Consider the following 22,832-nt stretch of genomic DNA (forward strand, 5'->3'; position numbering starts at 1 on the left):
CAAGGGAGGCTATGTGTAATGGGGTGAAGGGAGATTATTTACATAAAACAAGGGTAGGAATGAAGGGAGGGGGTAGAAAGGAAGGATAAAAAAAGGTTACTGTATGTGAGACGATAAAATACATACAAAAACACACACACTTAACAAAAAAAAAACAAAAAAACAAAAACAAAAAACAAAACAAAACAAAACAAACAAAAGAAAACATAACAAAACAAAACAAAACATGACAAGAAGACAACTGGGTTTCAATAATATTATACATTGATACTTTTTTTTTTTAAAGGGAAGTCTGACATAAAAGTATATGCATCTGAAATGTAACATACAGGACTTACTTTCAGTTATTGACATTAACATTGTTAACATTGTTTTAACGACATCACGCATCAACACAATAAGTATTTAAAAGATGAGACTTAAGCCTACGCTTGAAGGATGATTTACTTGAAGTATGTTTAATGCTTGCATCAAGCGAATTCCAAAACCTGGGTCCAGTATGTACTAGCGTTTTAAGAGTAAATTGTGTCCTTGCACGGGTTAAGTGCAAACCTGAAGCCTGCCTTGTGTTATATCTATGAACATCACTATTTTTCTTAAAACGCTGTGCTAGTGCCAGTGGGAGTTCACCTGCATTAAGATCATACATTAGAGACCCTAACTGCATTAAATAGATATCTTCCACTTTCAGAATTTTAGGTTGATGAAAGAGAGCATTAGTGTGACAATGAAAATGTACATTACAAATTATTCTTATAATTCTCTTCTGGATCAAAAATAGCTTTTCATTTAGCGATTTTGAAGAATTACCCCACGCTACTACACCATAATTAAGATATGGAAGAATTAAAGTAGAATATAGGATAAACAATATTTCTTTGGGAATAACTCTTTTTAGTTTGCATATAACACCAGTATTTCGTGATAAGAGCTTACAAATGTTATTCACATGTATTTTCCAATTCAGTTTGTCATCGATATACAGACCAAGAAATTTTGTTGAGTTTACTCTATCTAACGCAACTCCACCAAACAAAACATTTCCTGGTAGTATTTTAACAGAATTACTAAAAAGCATATAATTGGTCTTCTGAAAATCCAATGACAGTTTGTTTGCATGAATCCAAGTTATAATATTACTTAGCTCAATATTAACTGTTTGTAAAAGGACCTGAGGATTCTTGTGTGATAAAACTATGTTTGAGTCGTCTGCAAATAAAATAAATGAGAATACATCAGAGCAATATTGAAAATCATTAATATATATAAGAAATAATAGTGGTCCAAGTAGTGATCCTTGTGGAACTCCACATGTGACATTTTGTAACCCCGATTTTGCATCATTCAGTGAGACAAACTGCCTCCTGTTAGATAAGTAGCTTGTGAACCACTCCAAGGCTTTCCCTCTTACTCCGTAATGAGATAACTTCTGTAATAAAATAGTATGATCAACAGTGTCGAAAGCCTTGGAGTAATCCAGAAAAATACCCACTGTGTGCATGCGATTATCCAATGCCGTAAACATTTTATCAATAAAATGTAAAATAGCATGACTTGTTGTGTGCTTTTCACGAAAACCAAATTGAAAATTGGAGAAGGTTTGGTTCACATTAAAAAATTTCACCGTCCTGACATACATAAGTTTTTCAAGGATTTTGGAAAATTGGATAAAAGAGAAATTGGACGATAATTACTCAATAACTGGGGATCACCTTTCTTAAAAATAGGTATCACCTTCGCTATTTTCATATTCACAGGGACAATACCATCATTCATTAATAGATTAAAAATATGTACAAGAGGTTGAACAACCCCTAATATAACATTCTTTATCAAATCATTTGAAATACCGTCATAACCTGGGCTCTTCCTCTTTTTTAAGGGAATTCACAACATCAAAAAGTTCTTCTTCATTTGTTGGGATTAAAAATAAACTACTTAGGTTTGGTTCCCGTAAATAATCAGAAAACATCTTCTCGCAGTGGGGCACTACCCTTGACAGATTGGGACCAATACTACAAAAAAAAATTCATTGAATTTATCAACAATGGCATTTTTATTTTCAATTAGTTCACCATTGATTCTAATGTCATGTATATCTGACTTTTTCTGAGTGGGTTTGAATACATTTCTAATAACTTTCCATGTGTCTCTGATATTATTAACAGTTGAGTGAAACTGATCAGAATAATGCTTCTTCTTTGCTAGCATATTGTGTACAATGTTTACTTCCTGGGAATAGTACAGCGCCAGGCACCTGCACAACGTTACCGCATTTTAAGGATCCCCCACTGAGCTCTCTTTCAATCACTCCCTCTCTCTCTCTCTCTCTCTCTCTCCAACTTCCCTCACTCCTCTCTGCCTGCTTGTGCAATGTTGTTTCATGGCAAAAATGCAACGCTTATCACTTATTCACACTTATCGGAGAGAAACATTGTATCGTCAGAAAAGAAAAAAACTATGTAAAGCCCAACCGGATCACGGAAGAAACGCATTGCACTCGATTTCCATACATTTGTCAGTGCATAAAAAGTGTTCATACCTATGCTATCGTTCATACATTGAATGTCATAATGCTGAAGAGGACTGAAGTTACAGATAATGTTATGTAAATAGCAAGTAGAATAGGATTGATATGCTAAAGGAGTCACTTTACTACCCTACAATACAGGGTGTGTGTGTTTTTTTTTTCCTCGAAAAATAGATGCAGTCCTCTCCCAACACTACATGACTCATATCAATTACAGTCAGAAACTACATACAAGGAGGGCGTTTCATAAAGCTGTTCGTAAAGTTACGAACGTCTTACGAGCGACTGGTGATCAGTTGTGATGTGCTATACATATCAGATTTGCCATAATTCAGCACAAGAACTGATCACCAGTCGCTCGTAAGATGTTCGTAACTTTACGAACAGCTTTATGAAACACCCCCCTGGCATGATGCTAAGGTGTGTACTATGCCACGTCTTTCCAAGTTCACCCTGGTGTACTCCGACATGCTCGACAGTTTCTTCTCAACAGGGTGAACTTGGAAAGACGTGGCATAGTACACACCCATTCGGCAAAATCTTCTCTCACCGTGTACTGATTTAGGATATCATCATCACCGCTGCTAGGATTGAAATCCAGATATTCAATCTGAAAAGAATAACGGATTCGAAATGTGAAACTAAGAAAAGAGAGATTAATGAAATGATGTGAACTTTGGAAGAAGGAATAAGTGAACAAGAAGAAAAAAAGATCATTGTAGAGGTGGATCGTAGACTACCAACTTGATCCCATGGAAAACCAGATTAACGTAGCTGAATATGGGATATGCAGCCATCTTCTCAGATGGAAAATTAAAAAAATAGAACGAACAAACAAACAAAAACCACATGGTAATGATTGCGCAGTCATTTTAAAGTAATAGACATAAGATCAAGCTACATTATTTTTTACTTGTGATAACAGTAATAACGACTTTATTGGAAGCAGTATAATGTTATCTCCTTTTATACATAGGAGTGTACACACCTAACCAGTCAGGGATAAAAGATAGCTTCGTCATTCCCTACAGTATAAGTGATCATCATACTTAATGGCAGCTATAAACATCAACGATAGTAAACATGATTATTACATATACTTTCAGATGTACCTTGGATTCTTTGTTTGAGAAGATTTTTCTGCAAGGATTTTTTCATTTTTTTTTCCAAGAATTTTTCTTTTTCTGTACATTTGTTATTGTCATCCAGTTAATCTGTAGTCTGTACATAAAAGAGGCATACGTGTTGTAGATCTTGGTAATATAATTATATAAGTTCCTACCTGACAGTTTGAAGCCTCTGCTCGGAGGATCTTGTAGAATTCCAAGTGAAATTGTGAGTCCCGTACTCGTACTTTACGGAGTCCACTGCTGGAACACATGCCCCCCGCCAAGTCACGTGACACAGTTTTTCCGCACTTTACCCGGCTTATGTCTAGCGATTGCTGATAGAACGAACATGAATTGACGATAGGGGAGAGCAATTGAGTATATGAATATAAGAACGACCCAAGTCCAATTTTTGGCCAAATTCAGTTTGACATGGGAAATTGTAGCTTATGCATGGACTCATCTTGTGTATAAATGATAAATCCTAATTACCCCCGGAAGTGCCTGAAATGAATGAGTTAAATCTTATATTAATGTAAGAATGAAGGACTTGGGTCATTCTTACATTCATACAATAGCCCCCTCTCTCATCCTTCTCCCATCTCTATAGCAGAATATCATGTATATGAATCAAAGAACGACCCAAGTCCACCACACAAAATGGCCTCTCCACAATTAATGTAAATGTTAATTGTCTTAATGATATATGTTCTAATTTGTATATGTGACCGTGCACCTCAAATCGAACATAAAGTCGCACACACTGATTTTGCGTGAGGACTGAAAATAAGTGAAATGGGTCAACCTAGCCGAACTTGACTTTTTCATATTTTCTGAAAGAGCGGGTCTTCTTTTACATTATGCTAGAATTTTGTATCATAAAACGGGCAGGAAAGTGTGTATTTTTAGCAGTTTATCTCGAATATTTTTGGTAGAATAGTGTGATTAGGTGTGTCTTTAGAATCCCTTGTTCATTTCTGAAAAACCTTGTCCACACTCTTCACTTTCAACTCTAATAACTTTTGAAAAGATAGTGCTACTGCTTTGAAAGTTGGCATTAATTATGGACAGAATGTGTTAATGAGGAATGCTTAATTTCAGTTTAATCTAATAATTCCTTCATTGTTGTTACTCTGGTGGTTTACTTCATGTTTTTTGTCCCATTCATCGCACAGCCAGCACGGTTTGGTAAAGATTAAGCGCTTGAATAGACACTGTACTTCAGAGCCTCTTTTCTCAGTTCACACTTTTCCTGAGTTTGTGCTTTCTTTCCAATATTTAGATAGGTTAGGAGAGTCCATTTGATTTGAGTTATACATCATTTTAAAGCTTGAAGTCTGCTTTTTCAGAATATGGTCTTAACTAAAAATTCATGTCCGGCGACTTTTGGTTTGTTTTGAGGTGCAGGGTGACATATACAATGTTGCCTTCCCATCACAGTTAAATAGAATATTATTGAACAAATAAAAAAGATATGAAGTTTTTTTTTTTTTTTTAGTTTACTCGAAATGATCTTCCATGGACTTGGGTCGCTCTTATATTCATATACTCAATTATACACAGAAGAAGAAGGTTGATAAAGTACTCACAGAGCAAAGAAGATCATTTTGATAAACGTTCTATGCATATCGTCAATTCGCTAATCACAACTTGTGAAAGAAAGAATGCATTTTCAATTAGATATATTATGAGAAAGGCAGAGGGGCAATATATAAGATTGCATCAATACTCGTGTTATGTGCCCTAAGTGGATACATGCCCAAACGCATAGGTACGTTCTATACACGATAACCAGCTTGACATCTCCCCGAGATACACGGCGTCTTTAGTATAACCAAACTTGGATGATTACTACAAAGGGCAGTTTGACAACGGAACTGTCGCGAATGGGTCTGACTCCATGGAGTCGAATTATTTTTCCATAAGAACATATTGCTAGCCTAGACTCCTCATAACTTTTTTTTTTCTAAAAGCCATGATAATAAATGTTTTTTTTATACAATTTACCACCAAACGTTCTGAATAATAACAAGACATGAAATGAGTGTCATAGCGATTCAGATTAAAATCACACAAGAAGTTATATGACAAATGCATCATGCGAGGAATGCAATCATTTAACACAACAATATCACACCTAAACGGTTAACACAATTGTACGAAATTTTGTATTTCAAAACAATTTCCCAAATTCATAGGACCTGTTCCAGTTCTGAAAACCAACTTTGAGTACAGCTGTTGAGGTTGTAGATTATGCACTCAAACGGGGGAGCCAAAACCAACACACACACACACACACACACACACACACACACACACACACACACGAGCAAACACAAGGAATCTTATTTTCGTTCGACATGATATTTTCTGAAATATTTCATAGCGATATTCAAGTTGTGTCACTCACCACTTGGTTATAGCGCACCATGAACACCACTCCTGACACTAAGTGTTCTGGTGAATGGTATAGTGTGTATTCATTCCATTGTTCTCCCACTGCCCTTGCTGCCTCCTCAGTGTGGCATTCAAACGCAACGTCAACGCAGAGCTCCCGGTTATGATAAGACTTCACCAGGCCCTTAATGATATCCAGGCCGATTTCATTCCCTGAAGCTGAGGTGAAGTAGAGTACGTAGCGGAACTCCAAAGGTCGACTAAGAAGTTTGTTTTTCACCTCGTCGTACTTAGCACGGTTATTGTCGAATAAATACTCAATGTATACCCCTGCAATGTATTCTTGAAACAGTCTGTGGGGAAAAGAAACAGTTGATGTAACCAAAGATGAAATGTTGACATCGCGCCGACGTTCCCTTGTGATGACATCTTTTTCTATAGTCAAAACACCCACTCTGCAGCATGTGACCATGGCATCATGACACTCTCTGAATTGTTCTTCAGGAAATGAGAGATTCCTGTCAAATAAACCATCGGACGCTATCTCACTTATTTCTTGAATTGCTCTACCAGCTTCCTTTAAATGTTCAACAATGTTATCATTTTGTAGATTTTCACATGTTTTTGATGCGTAGTGTTCTTTAAGGAAAGAGATCATTTCTCCAAAAATCTGGGAGAAAGTGTGCAATTTTTGCATATCTCTTCCCCTTTCTTCACTGAAGTCGTTCCACAGGAGGCAAAGCATTGCACAGTAAATAGGAAACGGGGCCATGTTTGACCGGATGACATCATTTTCCTGCATAAAACTGATCAAGTTTTCTGCAAGAGTGTCCTTCTCTCTTATGCGAAAGTACCTCTTAATATAAGTTGATAAATTTGCTTGGTTAAATCCTTCAACGTTTAGAAAAGTGTAAGTTTCGGCAAGACTCTTGTCCATCTTGAATTCATTTGTTCTCCAAGGGCGTGTTGTCACAATTACTTTGCATGAATTGTATTGCTCTGTTTCTAGAATGCGAATGACCTCACTGGTGCTCGTTTTACTTAATTTTTCGTCAAACTCGTCGAAACCGTCAAATATGATGAGAACCCTACTAAGATTTGTTGAAATGTAGTCATCTATCTTATTCTTTGTTGTCGTATTTGAATGAGAGAGGTACGTTTTGACAATACCACCAATACTTGTTGCGTTCTTTATATCTCGAAGAGGAATTAGGAGTACCATGTCCAGATCCTGGAGAATCCTACCTTGGCACCAGTCCCAGGCAATCTTAGCGCAAAGTGTTGTTTTACCAACACCTCCTTCACCTTGGATCAGAAGTCGCCTTGAAAGATTTCCATTTTCATTGTTTGTCAGAAGATCGTCGTATGTTATTGGTGTCTTACGCTTGCTATTTCCGTCTATTATACTTAAATTCGTGTAAATATCATCCAATTCAACACGTTCCATAAAGTCGAGTGGATCCACCGTGACCTTACGTCGTGACACGAGGTAAAATGCCTTCAGATCTTCTTTGCATTGCTGTACCTGTTCTTTTGTAAGCGATGATGATTCTTAGAAGAGAAACCAAAAAGATAGAAGAAAGCGAAAACACAAAATCAATATTATGAATATATGAATGTACTTAAATACATGTAGACATGTAGGAATAACCTGAAAACACAGCGGCACAGACCGGGGGGGGGGGGGGGGGGGGGGATGAGGGCCTGGAATAGGATTAATCGTTCTTTCTGTGTTACATAATACAGCAGCGGCTGTATGATTGTACAAAGAATGTAGGTAGAAGAGATGAGATTTCATAATATTGAAGATATTAAAGTTACTCTGCATAGTGGAATATTACACTTATTAAGACAACGAATAAGAATGTGATTATCTACATTTTTTTTTTCTTACTCAGCATTAATTCTTCTTTCTCGTGAAATTTCTCTGGTATGTTTGGTCTTCTCAAGAAGTCTCTTCCCTCATGAAATCTCTCTGGTATGTTTGGTCCTCTCAAGTATTCATTTTCATCGTGACATTGCTCTGGTATGTTTGGTCCTCTCAAGTTTTCACTTTCCTCGTGACATTGCTCTGGTATGTTTGGTTCTCTCAAGTCTTCACTTTCCTCATGATATTGGTCTGGTATGTTTGGTCCTCTCAAGCCTTCACTTTCCTCGTGACATTGCTCTGGTATGTTTGGTTCTCTCAAGCATTCTATTTCCTCATGATATTGCTCTGATGTGTTCGGTCCTTTCAAGCATTCACTTTCCTCATGACATTGCTCTGGTGTGTTCGGTCCTCTCAAGCATTCACTTTCCTCGTGGCATTGGTCTGGTGTGTTTGATCCTCTCAAGCATTCACTTTCCTCATGACATTGCTCTGATATGTTTGGTCCTCTCAAGCATTCACTTTCCTCATGACATTGCTGTGGTTTGTTTGGTCTTCGCCAGCAGGGGTTCCAGCCACATCCTGAAATATTATCATAAATAACAAGAGGGTCACTATAAATGAACATATTTTTATACAGGATATCAGGGGTACAACTTATTTTCGACACCTTTCTTGTTTCCTCTCTTTTCACTACCACATTCTCATGCCAACATCATTTCAAGCATATACGCTTTCGATGTGTGGTCTGATGCATTTGCTTGATATATATATATATATATATATACATTTTTTGACATAGAGTAATCATCGTTGATAACAGATTTGTAAGTTCTGCTTTAATATTACATGGGACAATTTGTCGGTCTCCATAAGGTTAACAAAAAGTAGTTATAATTTTATTTTTTTGTATCAAAATTATTAGAAATTTATATATAAAATCAAAGAAGTAAACACCTATACGTACACACACACACATGCGCGCGCACACACACAGACCCACACGCGCATGTGGGTTAATGATTATTAACGCAATGAATGCAAATATCTAACCATAAAGAAAATAAACCAATACCTTTTCGCGGTAGGTAATCCGGATGTTTGCTTTGCAGATATTTCCCAACAGAGAGAAAAAAGACGACTATGACAACAGGCACACCAATGATGAGTCCAATAATGAGAGCCAAATCAAGACGTTTACCTGAAATTTGATAGAGACACATATATTATGAAACTCGTTTTCATTCATTTCTCCATTTAGAAAACAGTAACATAAAACATATAAATGTTTATATATACAATACAATGCTAACATTTCAGCATTTGTGTGTGAGAGTGTGTGAGAGAGAAAAAATGAAATTATGTTTGGTAGTGAAAACGAAGTGGTTAATTGCATGAATAGGGCCTACATGTTATCTGACCCTGCATCACAAAACCAACAAAAAGTCGCCTGACATGGACTTTTAGTTAAGGGCACATTGGAAAGATCAGACTCTAAGATTCAAAATGTTGTATAACTCAATTTAAATGAACTCCCCTAACCTAAATATCTAAATATCGGAAAGAAAATACACATTCTGGAAAAGTGTGAAATAAGAAAAGAGGCTCTGAAGTACCGGGTCTATTCAAGCCCTTAATCCTTACCAAGCCATGCTAGTTGTGCGATGAAAAGGACAAAACACAGGATGTAAACCACCGTAGCAACAACAATAAAGAGTATATCAGATTACACTGATATTGAGTATGTTATATTAACATAATTATTCTGTGCATGATTAATGCCAACTTTCAAAGCAGTACCATTATCTTTTCAAAAGTTATTCGAGTTGAAGAGTGTGCAAAGGATTTTCAAAAAATGAAAAGGGACCTGTAAGACGTAGCTGATAATACTACTCTACAATAAATGGTTACAGAAAAACTGAAGGAAAACCCATTCCAATTCATGAATTATGATCCCAAACTTAAAAATAAGAAGAAGACGGAGACTAGCTCTTACAGAAAGTATAAACACTTAAAGTCGACTTGGTTGACCTGTTTCACCATTTTTTTGAATCCTCTAATTCTAAAATCAAGGGGTGCAACTTTTTGTTGGCTTTGTGATGCACGGTCACATTATCATCAATGTATAAATGACAAAGCAAATCATTCAAAGGACACATTTCTAATTTAGTCATCCTACGAGACGACTCATATACGACCAACGAGCTCTATAGATAAAAGGTCCAGGTCCATGAGTCACATAGCTGACTAGTCATAGAGCCTGTCAGTTTGACATAAGGTAAAAAAAAAAAAATTACGAGTCCGACACTAGGCAAACAAGGCCTGCGAGTTCGACCCTCCATAGGCAAACAAACAAACAAACAAAACAAAAGCAAAACAAAAACAAAAAGCGGTTTATGAGACCAACACTTCACACCTCCCTGATAATTATGATAGCACTAGGTGTCGGACTCGTGGACTTTTTACTTTAATACCTAAACTCATTGGCCTTTATATACTTGCGTAGTATAAGTGTCGACATCACGGACTGTGCGCCTCGTGTGCTGTTTATAGCTCGTTGGTGTCGAACTTGTGACGCTTACCTCTGCCAATTGTGGTACGTTTCTTATTCTTCTTCTCCTACTTTTATTCATTAGAATTTGTTAACATTTTTCTGAATGCATCTTTTCTTTTTCTTTTTTTTAATGGTAAATTAGAGACCAGTAAGGTGGACATTTTTTTGTGCGGAAAGGTTACTTTGCTCAAAATAATATGAATGAGCGAATTAGACTTCCCGGTGACAAATCTCAATTAGAACATTGGTTTAAGTAATAGCAATTGTAGACAAGCTATTATTCAGAAACATAGAATTGGCAACATTTCACGAAACCTGATAAAGGCAGAACGGTGATTTCTCTGGTCGACTCTCCATTCAGCGAGTCACCGGTAGCCACGCACATGAACGTTTGCTCTGTCCCATGTTCAGTTAACACAATGATTGTCTCGAACCTCTCGTATGTGCCGTCAGAAAGTGTTCTCTGTCGTGAAACCACAGAATCTATTCTCTTTCCCGACTCCTCAGTCAATAGCATGGAAACGTTTGGTTTGAATCCACTCACGACACACGTAAGATTTAAAGAAGGGGTGTTGGAGGGAGATTGATATGTACACCGGCTTTGACGAGATCGACTTCTATCAGCACACTCCTTGATCGTATGTCCTGATGCCATCGCTAGTAAAATAAGAAATTTATTTTAAAATGACGTATGTTGCGACACGGATTGTCGCCCCTACACGGATTGTCGCCTCCTGCTCGGGGCGACAATCCTTGACGGGCGCTGGCGGCACGGATTGTCGCCTGGCGACAATCCGTGACGCTTGTGGAGTCCCCAGTTTTTGACCTCGAAGGCGACAATCCGTGTTGGCAAAAATTTGTTGCGACACGGTGCGGATTGTCGCTCCGTCACGGATTGTCGTCCGGGCTCGGGGTGGTTCCTCCGGTGAAGCTTTGGTGGGATGGGTATGACTGGTAAGTTATGCATATGTGTGTGTGTGTGTGTGTTGTGAGCTGCATGATATGTGATGTGTATGATTTGTTGCACGTGTGTGTGTGTGTGTGTGTGTATGTGTGTGTGTGTTTGGAGTATAATAATACAATATGTAGAAACTGTGCATGTGTGGTGGTTGTATAGTGGTAGTGGTTTGTTTGTCTGTGTGTATACGTGTTCCTGTATGCTTACGTGTGTATGTGGAATATAGTGGCGCTACTGTGGCAATACAAACGCCTTCAGAGTGTATGAGCACGTGTTTACAGAATTCACACCAGCGTTGATCTAAAAATAGTATAGGTGTGTCAACCAATATCAGCGGTGAGGCGGGCTAGGCGAGAGAGAGAGACCGAGAGAAAATACATACGAGGAAGGTACCGTCCCCAAATGTTATTTGTCTCTGTTCATTTTTCACTGCAGTCATTTTCTTCCATCAGTCTTATAAACTAGAACGTCCATACCACTATTCCTTGTCCAAGAATAGGTTTGGCATGCTTTTATGCATGAGCGAATAATTTCCAACGTCGTAAAAAAAAAAAAAAACTGTCAATCGTTAGTTGATTTTAGCACTAACGAACTGCTATTGCACACCGCTAATACATACGTAATACAAACAAACACCAACAAACACTAAAACAAATCCTCATAATGCAAATAAACCAACTCAACACTTTTTCCTTGATATTTCTTGATTTCATTCAAATCATTCATAAATCGACCCATTCTGGGTGTAACATGAACAACAAAAGTTACAAATGGCAATTCGAAACACAAACAAATCCATTTGTCAATTTATACTACAAATAATCTCACTTCAACATAGATAACTCGATTATAGACCAACCCTGCTAATAATTTCTGACATGTATAGGGCCCTACCAAACCTATATTTCCTGAATATCTTGGTTTGGATCATGTAACACCTTCTTACTTACAAGGGCATATACATAAAAAACACAAATACATTACACAAATCTAGAATGAAATCTGTCATTAAAAAAAAAAACGACCACCCCTTCCCCTCCCCAACCGAAACAAATCTAGGGCCTACATCTATCCTAAATATTGAATCCTACCAACATCTGTCATACCATTTATAACTATCCTTCTTCAAATCCAATCCAAAACCCACCAACCCCAGATTAAACAAAACTTAAATCATCCCACCCCCACATTCACCAACCCAAATACACACACACACACACACACACACACACACACACACACACGAAGGTTCGTTATTCCGAAGTTTCGTTTTTCCCGAGGCTTCATTTATCCGAATCACACAATTCCTTATAACTAGAAATTCGTTGATCCAAAAATGAAATTCGGAATAACGAACCTTCGGAATAATGAGCCTTCGGACGAATGAGCCTTCGGACGAATGAGCCTTCAGAATAACAAACTTTTGCAATAACGAAATGTAACCCCCTTCCCACATACCGACGCACACCCGAACCGATACCACATTCCTTCCTGATGAAACGATTTCCCAATGTTGATAAATAAGACATAATGTACCGTTTGCAGAAAAGCAGCATCCGCCCGCACGCAAGCTCCAGTCCGAATTCATATACAAATCTGCCAAACAAACTCATCAAATTCAAAGCTGCTGATAAAACCAATATCAACGTTTATGCCAGCAACAGCTTACTAGGTATCCCTCCCCACGCGCAGCTAAAAAACACATACGCAAAAAACTGACATAATAAACACATTCTTTCATCACACACACACACACACACACACACACGCACAAACGGACACTAAATTATCATGTGCACGCGCACATACACACTTCCTTGAAACCTCACCATGACTTTTTACATGGCATGTTTGCATGGATGTAGCCATGTAAGTTATGTGTTAGTATTTCAATGATTATGTCCAGAACGATATTACCCAGCAAAATGTGCTTCAAGGGCGGGCGACAATCCGTGCCGCCAGCCCTCGTCACGGATTGTCGCCCCGAGCAGGAGGCGACAATCCGTGTAGGGGCGACAATCGGTGTCGCAACAGACGTATATGTTACATACGTATTCTAATCTTTACTCGGCAAATAACTGACCATGATATCACCTGATATTTTGCGTAGATGTAACGAAGAGGGGTTTTTTTCTCTTGTGTTTTGTTTTACAAAACTCTCGTGTTTACATTTGAATTCAAAATGCAGGATGATCACATCTATATAGCTTTATGACTTAATATCAAAATCACTGTTTATTTACCTACAAAAAATACAAGTAATATGATAAACGCAAAAAGGAACAGCGTAACAAAATGAAACGGAAAGACAATCGTTATCTATAGTAGTTATAAAGCTAGTAAAAAAATAAACACGTTTCTAATAATGCGAAATGTAAATGTGAGACAAGTGACTGAACCTGTCTGAGTGTGTCTTCTTCAAGTGAACATTCTGTTTGTCATAGAAAACTCGGTCATCAAAAGTCTGTCTTTGTTTTAAACTTGGTGGTTGCTATGGTAACACCTTTGTAGAAACTGTTATTTTCAACAACAAAAAGACCTGAATATATTTAATCAAAACATTATTCATGACTGATTTATACAGACAGTTTACACCCTGATTGTCAGCAGTCTACATCTATGTTGTTTTAAGGAATAAACGGTAATGTCAAGTAGGACAGTTGCTACGATACCACAATGTAGAAAAGTGTCCCCCCCAAAAAAAACAAACAAACAAACAAACAAACAAAAACAAAACAAAACAAAACAAAACAAAGAGAGACATGGTCGATTTGCTAAAACTAGTTTTAAATGAAAATCTTCCTCTCTGACACAAAATCATTACAATAGAGTTTTTTGTTTGTTTGTTTGTTTTTTCTACAAAGTTGTCTCGGCAATCTTGATTTATCTCTTTGCTGTGAAATTTGTGCTATAAAAACTGTCTTAGATATGACATTGTAGCAAGTATAATAATGCATTGCTTTATCAAAAAGAAACTAAACGGAAGGTTTAAAGTTTTAGTGTGCTTGTGCATGAGAAAATTAACAATATGTAAACATTCTCTGACTAACAACATAAATAAATATACTTTATGTGTCATATTGTATTTCTTTCAAGTAAAAGGTTTGATTGCAATTAGTCTCAGTATCCATCACCACGATTACTCTTGAAATTGGCTTAACTGCCAGCATTATTTGTGACCCTGCAACTCAAAACAAACAAAAAGTCGCCAGACATGAATTTTTAGTTAAGACCATACTCTGAAAGAGCAGACTTTAAGCTTTAAAATGATGTATAACAAAAATCAAATGGACTCTCCTAACCTATCTAAATATTGGAAAGAAAGCACAAACTCAGGAAAAGTGTGAACTGAGAAAAGAGGCTCTGAAGTACAGTGTCTATTCAAGCGCTTAATCTTTACCAAACCGTGCTGGCTGTGCGATGAATGGGACAAAAAACAGGAAGTAAACCACCAGAGTAACAACAACGAAGAGATTACCAGATTAAACTGAAATTAAGCGTGCCTCATCAACACATTCTTTTCATAAGTAATGCCAACTTTCAAAGCAGTAGCATTATCCTTTCAAAAGTTATTAGAGTTGAAAGTGAAGAGTGTGGACAAGGTTTTTCAGAAATGAAAAAGGGATTCTAAAGACACACCTAATTACACTATTCTACCAAAAATGTTCGAGATAAACTGCTAAAAAAAACACACTTTCCTGCCCGTTTTATGCTACCAAATTTTAGCATAATGTAAAAGAAGACCCGCTCTTTCAGAAAATATAAAAAAGTCAAGTTCGGCTAGGTTGACCCATTTCACTTATTTTCATTCCTCACGCATATTCAGTGTGTGCGACTTTATGTTCGTTTTGAGGTGCACGGTCACATTTTATAAGTCAATGTGACACTATAATAGTGTGACAAACTATCACTGACATGTCGTTCTTTCGTCTCCTTCTTTTCAGTTAACTTGAGTTAAACGCTTCTTCTTTTTTTCTATTTACCTGTTACCACATTCACAACAATATTTTTCTTTCTCACTATTAATAAATCACTACATGAATAGAGACAAATATTACTTACAGCTTATCGTCATGATGGTGGAATTACCCAAACTTTTGGAATTCTTCAGCAGCACCTGACAATAGTAACGACCCTCATCTGCAACCTCCAAGCTGCTGATGACGAGGCTGAAGTTCTTGTCGATATCAAACCGTTCCTCCAAGCTCTTAAAAGTTCCATCTAAATATTGCGCCTTAGGCGTCTTCTGTTCGGGATTTAAGAAGTCCTCCTTTTCCCAGTACACACCTATAGGCTCCTCCTTGATGTCACACCACAACAGCATGTCTTCTCCTTTCCATCCTTGAACGTTGGGGGCAGTGCCTACCACTGACGCTAGACAGCAGAAATTTGAGTTTGCGTGATTGCATGCATGCAATCAGGTATGAACTTCATACATACCGTATAAATGGCTCTCTACTCTAAATTTCTTGTATGCATGATGCCAGCACTATTTTCATGCCCCCCCCCCTCCAACCACACACAAAATATAAGATGTGCAGCAAAGAGATAAAAGTGACTGTTTTTAATTAGTATTATTACAATCATTTTGATATCCAAGATTGTCTAGTATTACTAGCAAAAAGGTGTTCACTCAATGTCCTTCTTACAATTTCAATCATTTGAATGTACAGGTTATACCAAAGAGAAATTTCTTCCTCATATATAACTTAAGGTGCAAAACTTTCGTTGAGTTGAGTTCTAGTTTTAAGGTGAAGTTAAATCATTTTTGTCCGAAAGAATGAAAAATAGTAGGTAACCCTAACTTCAATCAAAAAAAAAAAAAAATCCAAGTTGTCCTAATGAACATAATTACAGAAATATTGTTTTCTTCTTTCCATTTGACTCAGTTCAATTCAATTCAAACTTTATTTCATTTAAAAAAAAAAGACATTCACTTTCTTTGGTAACAGAGAATAAGGTGACATAATCAAAGCAAAGTAAATTGAGAAAAATATAATTGTTAAACTTCGGAGTTGCAAATACGTTGTCATGAAAATTGACTGAATTGGTATAGACCATATAACAATACGTTAAACATCGAAAAATGCACGAGGGACCCTCTAAAAAGACAAAGCTTGTAGAATGTGGGCAGGTCAATCAAATGAAAACGATATTATCACACATTTATACACAGTCCAAAAATACAAACTAATAATAATTATACAAACTTACAAGAGTGTTCTATCGTCCCCTCATCGATTGCAGCGGGGTCTGACTTGGCTGATGCCTGCCTGTATGTAGCGTCCGGCTTGTAGTTCGTAGCTGCAACTGGGTTTTGTAACCTGGCGTTTTTTGAGTGACAACCGAGCTACTTTGTGTAACTTGCTATGCTACCTTTCTTCAAACTCTAAACCTCCTAATTCATATCCTGCTGTTCTTCTAACCCCCAACCATACCACACAAATATACTACAACACCACCCTATCATTGTGGTTACACCCATCTACTCACTCTGCTCCAATAACCCTTATCTCAACCAATCATCACCTTCCTACCTATTATCCTATCCTACCCCACAATCTAGCACATACATAATTTATCCTCTCCACTGTACCTATTATCCTATCCTGCCCAACTATCCCCTACCTGCCTGATCCAATCACTCCATTATGCCTGGACCCCCTCGTTTCACAAAAGCCCCAGTTCTGCTTGAGGTGGGGATTCATGTTCATAACATTCCTAGGTAAGATTATGAGAAACCTCTTATGAAATTAGAAAGAACATGTAATTTTAAGAAGAATTCAACGTTTATTTGATGACATTTGGTCTTCAAATGGTTAAGATATCCAAAAAATTGATAGTAATAAAATGCCACAGGCCACGCCATTTATAGGATCTCTTTGTTTCACCTTGATTTTGGATATCTCAGCAATTTCCAAACCGATTTCATCAAATAAACTTTTGATACCCTTTACAGTTACATGCTCTTTGACATCTCATAGAGTGGTTTCTAAAAGTTAAATCCTCACCTCAGCCAGAACTGTACAGTCCCTTTATTGTCTCTTTCTATTCCTGATTTCTGCTACTCTACCTGTTCTGAATTAGAGTCACCTTGTGACAGGGACAATTGAACATTTGATAAGAAAACCTTTTGACGTGAATATCATAATTATGTTTTAGGATCAGGTAGTCCAAATTGAAATAAGTACACTTTCCTAAAAAAAAAAAAAAAAAAAAAAAAAACTGATGAAATCAACAGTTATATTCAATTAGTGTCCTAATGAGGAAAATGTAATCTGATCTGCCATAAAAGACGCTGAAATAAAGGGAGGGAAAGGAAAATACCCAGGTTGGGTGTGTGTGTTCGTATGTGTGTGTGTGTGCTTTGCTAATATTGCTGCTGATAGTCTACATTTATATTTGCCTTAGGCTTTTGTTTTCCTTAGGAACTCTTGGTATTGCTGGTAGTTTTACATAATGTTCGTCATCATTGTGCATTTAACACTGGATGTAGGTACCCTATTATATCACAAAGGATGCGAGTTTTGCGAGGTTCCACCGTTCACGCCACCGAACACCAGGATACCTTCGTGTCACCTACTTACACTCACACATCATCTTATGAACAAGCTGTGCTGTTTACTGTCGGTTTGTGAATTTGAAAGAAACAACACAAAAACCAAACACACACACAACACACAACACACACGCGCGCGCGCGCACACAGCAACATTGCAACAACATATTATTACTGAGCTTCCATTTCGGTATTGATTTAATGACACACGCGTTCACCAGCACTTATCATTATTATTAGTGTAGGGCGTCACCAGGAGGGGGGGGGGGGGTGCGTTGTGTGCGAACGCACCCCCTTCAGACCCTTAAAAGAAAGAAACAAACAAAAAAAAAACAAACAAACAAACAAACAAACCAACCTCCAGTCTGCGAGAGACCTCAACGCCGGACGCTAAATATTTATTCGTTTTTCTTTTATTTTGCACCAGGGGCAAAAGATTCGGGGGCAAAAACAATTCGCACCCCTGGCTCAGGCAGCACTGATTTTATACATTATTTAGTAGTATTCTATTCCGCGTTTACTATTTATCGACCGTATTGTACATCCGTACAGTACTGAGCACGTACACGTTTGCATGTACGTGTGCTACTTACAACTATAGGGTCTATGTACGTTACTTCTGACTAATCCATATTGCCAGCCCAAGTGCGAGCCTTAGCCTCATAAAAAAAAAAAAAAAAATGGAGGTGCAAGTATATCATTTTGCCCACCCCCCCCGCCCCATAATTCCAGAGACAAGAAGATTTTGTTACCTTTTTTTTTGACAGAAAAAAAGGTCGCCCCCATGAAAATATTGGAGGGGCAAGCATATTATAATTTTGCCCCCCCCCCCATAATTAATAATTCCCGAAATGAGATTTTCTTGCTTTTGAAAGAAAAAAAAAAAATGTTGCTCCCATAAAAAAATTGGAAGGCAAGCGCACCATTTGCCCCACCCCAAATAATCATAATTTCCGCAATGAAAAGATTTCCTAGCTTTTTTTTCGTTAGAAATATGTCCAATTATTTCACCCAAAAGCAGTGGCGCTTAACTACGGAAGAGGGGGGGGGGGGGGGGCGCAGGGGGGGTACCCCTCCCCCCCCCCCCCCCCCATCCGCTGGTAAAAAAAAAGGACTTACCAAACCAATGGTAATTCAAGGGTTAGTAAACTGCTTTTGAAATCGACATGAAAGGGTGATCAAGAAATACAAGATATTTGTCTATGATTTCTTTTAACCATACTTAAAGGGGTACATATAGTGTGAAACATTGTTCAAAAAGCCGGAACCGACAAAAAGATTGTGATTCAGAGTGATTCCTGGTTGGCATTCTACATTATAAGCAGGGTACTCGGAACATCCGAACGGCAAAAAGAGTCGCTGTAATGTTGCGCAATGTAATGATGTAGAATGTACACGTTTGTACCTTACGCTTCGTTATACCAAAGGTAGATCATTGATTTTGCAGTGTTGCTTATAATATACTAGTCTATTTAAAAATATCTAGCATTGCCAATAAAAAGACTTGACCTGGGCTAATTCCAAACTTTCCCATACACACACACACACACACACACACACACACACAAACACACGCACAATTTAGGGGATGCTCTAAGGTGCAGATTTTGATCATCCTTCCCCCGCTTGTTCACTTCGACGCCACCTCGCTGGTCATACCTCCCCAATCATGAACATACCATAACATACCTTGACTACCAGTGGCCGATGGGGGGGGGGGGGGGGGGGACCCCCTTAAACAGCCTTTTATCAAGGCCCTCTCGCTCTATGGTGAGGAGAGCCCAGCTGAGTGGGTTTACTGTCGCGCTCGGCTGGGCTCGCTTCGCTCTCCATTACAGCGAGAGGGCCTTGACAGAAGGCTGCCCAAAGCGAACAGTACAGCTGCAAACGGCAGTTTTGGACTGAAAACATGTCAAAATTTTCAAGCTCGCTCGCTCCTCTCGATCGCATTTAATCGTTATGCCATTCTCCTGATATTGCTGCCAGTAATTGCCAACACTTGCGCCCGGTGCATCCCCCCCCCCCCCCCCTCCCCTTTAATTTAGAAAGCTAAAAAATATAGCTACGAACGGCAGTTTTTGGACTGTAAAATGACAGAATTGTCAAGCTCGCCAGCATTTAATCTTTGTGCAATTCTCCTGATTTTATTGTTAAGCTCGTTCGCATGTAATCGTTACACCAGTCTCATGATATTGCTGCCAGTTATTATCAGCAGTTGCGCCGGTGCCCCCCCCCCCCCCCATAAATCCCTAAGCGGAGAAATATAGCAACAATGGCATTTTCTTTTTTGACCGGAAAAATTAAAATTTTCAAGCTCGATCGCTCCGCTCGCTTGCATTATTTTAATTGTTATGCAATTCTCCTGACGTGCGCTGCCAGTAATTTGTCGTTTCACTCTGTCATTCCATAATCCATTTATAGGGGACTAGCCCTCCCACAACTCCCCCCTTGCTCACTCCGCTTGCTCGGGCTCGGTCGCGTTCATTACATCAGTGTAAGAATTAATACTAGATAGGCAACTTGTTAAAGAACAATTTACTGTTTCAAGTCGATAAAACACGCAAAAAAACCTGCATCAAATCACACCATTTACAACATCCAAAAAAAAAAAAGTGCTCACCGTGGGAGGGGACACTCCCTCCCACATCCATCCTCCCCCTCGCTCACTCCTCTCGTTCTTGCTTGGCCCCGTTCATGATATTCAGTGTAAATATTCAAACAGGAAGTTTATTTGGATGATACTTTTTTGTAGGAAAATTGTTCAATAATAATCTACATCAAAGTATACTTCTAACCTAAACAAGTGGGACTGTTTCAAATCGATACAACAAGAAAAAAAAAAACAAAAACATGCATCAAATTGCACCATTTACAACATCAAAATGCAATTTCAGTTCTAACCGTGGGAGGGGGTTGGTCCCCTCCCACACCCTCCCCCTCGCTCGCTCCGCTTGCTCGGGCTCGGTCGCGATCATGACATCAGTGTAAGAATCAATACAAGAAGTTTATTGAAATGATATAATTTATAGGCACATTGTTCAACAACAATTTCCATCAAAATGCACTGCTACCTTAAACAAGTGGGACTGTTTCAAGTCGATAAAACACGCAAAAACCTGCATCAAATTGCAACATTTTACAACATCATAATGCAAAAAGTTCTCACCGTGGGAGGAGGGGGACAACAGATACTTCCACCCCCCCCCCCCCCCCCCCCCCAAAAGATGAAATCCTAGCTACGCCGATGCCCTTCCCCCGCTTGGTTTCCCTAAAAAAAAAGCAAACAAACAACAAACAAAAAACAAATACACTATAAGTCTGGGGATTGAGAGCTTCCTATATTCCGAATTCCTGTCCAAAAAATCGCATTACATCAGTGTCAAAACGCACCCCCCCCCCCCTTGTAAAAAAAGCTGGTGACGCCCTTGTTAGTGTCTGTTGTAAACCAAGATAATATAGGTTTTCCCGGTCAATGTCATACTTTTGTCATTCAAGTTCCTATTCCGAGCATTCGATTTCACGCATCCCACGCTCGCAGCACTGAATCAGCAATCAAATTCAAAATCCGGTCATTCGAATTCACTATCCGAGCATTCAAATTCACTCTCGGAGCATTCAAATTCACTAACGGAGCATTCAAATTCACTAACGGAGCATTCAAATTTAAGAGAGGAGCACGCATTTCATCAAAGAGCATTCAAATTCATGTCAAGCTGGCGACGAAATCTCGTCGGTCATTCGAATTCGTGAATAGGCAACCATGTTCCAAATAACTGCATTCAATTTAAAAGAAGTCCTGAATTTAGTTACTTTGGGGCCGTGTATGCATGTGTTTCTCACTTGGCTTTGGATATATTGGGATTTATGTTGATTATATATTTTGCAGTAGAGGTCCACCTGTTAATTGACAATTTTGAACTCGCGCTTAGCAAATACGAATATACAGGCACATTTCCCTGGGATTGGACATAAAATGGAGGTCCCACGCGTAAAAGAGTCACAACTCATGCACGTAAAAGATCCCACTTCATTTATTCATCGCAAAGAGCAAAACATCTAAACTGGACCCCATATGGAAGACCAGCTTTTGCAGCTGAATATGGGTTATCCAGCCATCTTCTTTGATAGAAAATAAGAAATAAAAAAATCAGGCACTGTATAGGCCTACAGACGAGCATAATACGGAGGGTTGAGTGACACTTTCGAGGAAAAAAAAAATTGACTATATTGAAACTGATACATGAGCATTTTATACGTATTGTCTGTTGTGTATTGCTGTCTTAAGCATTGATGAATTGTCATTATATGGTTGGTGTTGGGGCGTTGTCAGCATGCAGTATCATCAAGAAATATGATTACTAGTCGTTGTGTTGTTTGGATGCACTGCTGATTGGACATTGCAATTTGAAATTTATTGAGATGAAAAACAAAGAATACATGAACAGAGAACAATGTAGAACATGTAAAGAATCCTGATTACACTACATGCAAGCATTCATTGGTTGTGTTGGCTCTTTTTCCTTTCTTAAAGTCTCCTCCATTTTCCTTGTTAAATTGATTGCACGAAGTAGGAACTTGATCGTCTAAAATGAATTTGAACGCTCCAAACAAGCTCATTGGGACTATCACGTGACTATTGTATGAATTTGAATGCACGAGTAGGAAAGTCGGTGCTCGCATTTTGAAATTGAATGCCCAATCGTGAATTTGATTTTACGAAAACGAAGTAGAACGCTCATAAATGAAATTGATCGCTCGGATTCTGAATTTGAATGCCCCAATATTTTCGCGTGCGTGCGCTGCGTGAATTTGAATGCACATTAATGAATTTGAGTGACAAAAGTATGAAATTGACCGG

At 38.3% G+C, this 22,832-nt stretch overlaps 1 protein-coding gene and 1 long non-coding RNA gene across 2 annotated transcripts in view; one reads left to right on the forward strand and one right to left on the reverse strand.

Annotated features, from left to right (window-relative positions):
- The window catches only part of LOC139738929 (NACHT, LRR and PYD domains-containing protein 3-like), a 230,446-nt gene that overhangs the window by 85,263 nt on the left and 122,351 nt on the right, over window positions 1-22,832 (forward strand). The gene's annotated exons all lie outside the window — the stretch shown is intronic.
- On the reverse strand, window positions 7,514-9,095 carry LOC139738951 (uncharacterized). Its single transcript, XR_011711484.1, has 3 exons — window positions 8,979-9,095; window positions 7,931-8,485; window positions 7,514-7,587 (listed from the first exon to the last, which is right to left on the reverse strand). It is a non-coding gene; the product is annotated as an uncharacterized lncRNA (long non-coding RNA).

Source organism: Diadema antillarum, unplaced genomic scaffold (genome assembly GCF_040938485.1).
Source record: "Diadema antillarum isolate AM-2024a unplaced genomic scaffold, OU_Dant_1.0 seq00000775_RagTag, whole genome shotgun sequence".
Lineage (NCBI taxonomy): Eukaryota > Metazoa > Echinodermata > Echinoidea > Diadematoida > Diadematidae > Diadema > Diadema antillarum.